The sequence below is a fragment of the Cebus imitator genome, unplaced genomic scaffold (assembly GCF_001604975.1).
Source record: "Cebus imitator isolate Cc_AM_T3 unplaced genomic scaffold, Cebus_imitator-1.0 Scaffold136, whole genome shotgun sequence".
Lineage (NCBI taxonomy): Eukaryota > Metazoa > Chordata > Mammalia > Primates > Cebidae > Cebus > Cebus imitator.
This window is the reverse complement of record NW_016107451.1, coordinates 1,883,054-1,884,020: the sequence shown is the minus strand read 5'-3', so window position 1 is coordinate 1,884,020 and position 967 is coordinate 1,883,054.

Sequence of the window (967 nt, the reverse complement as noted above, 5' to 3'; positions counted from 1 at the left end):
AAAAATACAAAACTTAGCTGGGCATGGTGGCAGGTGCCTGTAATCCCAGCTACTCAGCAGGCTGAGGCAGGAGAATCACTTGAACCCAGGAAGCGGAGGTTGCAGTCAGCTGAGATGGTGCCACTGCACTCCTGAAGAAGTTCCCGGGGTTGTCCTCTCCTTGAGGTCCGGGATTATACTTTTGATCTCTGATTCCTCAGTGCCTCACACAGAGTACTTACTCAGTACACACAGGAAAGAATGAGCTGAAGCTCACGTCTGACATCCCAGCACTTTGAGAGGCAGATCACCTGAGGTCAGGAGTTCGAGACCAGCCTGGCCAACATGGTGAAACCCCGTCTCTACTATAATACAAACTTACCCAGGCATGGTGGTGTGAGCCTGTAATCCCAGCTACTCGGGAGGCTGAGGCAGGAGAATCGCTTGAACCCGGGAGGCGGAGGTTACAGTGAGCAGAGATTGCGCCACTGCACTCCAGCCTGGGCTCGAGACTGTCTCAAAAAAAAAAGGGAGAAAGAGAGAACATGAGCCCCTCCTCTTCCACCAAAAGACAGAAACCAAATCCCCAAAGGGCAAATCTACCAAGGCTGATCCACTCCCCCCACAGCCCCTGGCTCCGACCCCCCCACTACTCCACCATCCTCCCCACTTTCCAGGGGAATTAGGAACTGAGCAGAACTCCAGCACAGCCGGTCTTGGCTACCCACTGTTTAGTCTCTGATTCCCACCCTGAGGAGAAAGTATATGACTTATTATAAACCCATCTGTTCTCTCTCTTTTCTGCAAAGACAAGGACCCGGCGCTGGGTCATAATACTGATGGCATTACTGGAAGCTTACTGGCGTCTCCCTCCCCTCTCCCGCGACAGCACCCAATTTGGAGATTTTCTTTAAAAAAAAAATGACTTTAGGCTGGGTGGCTCACGCCTGTAACCCCAGCACTTTGGGAGGCCAAGGCAGGAGGATCA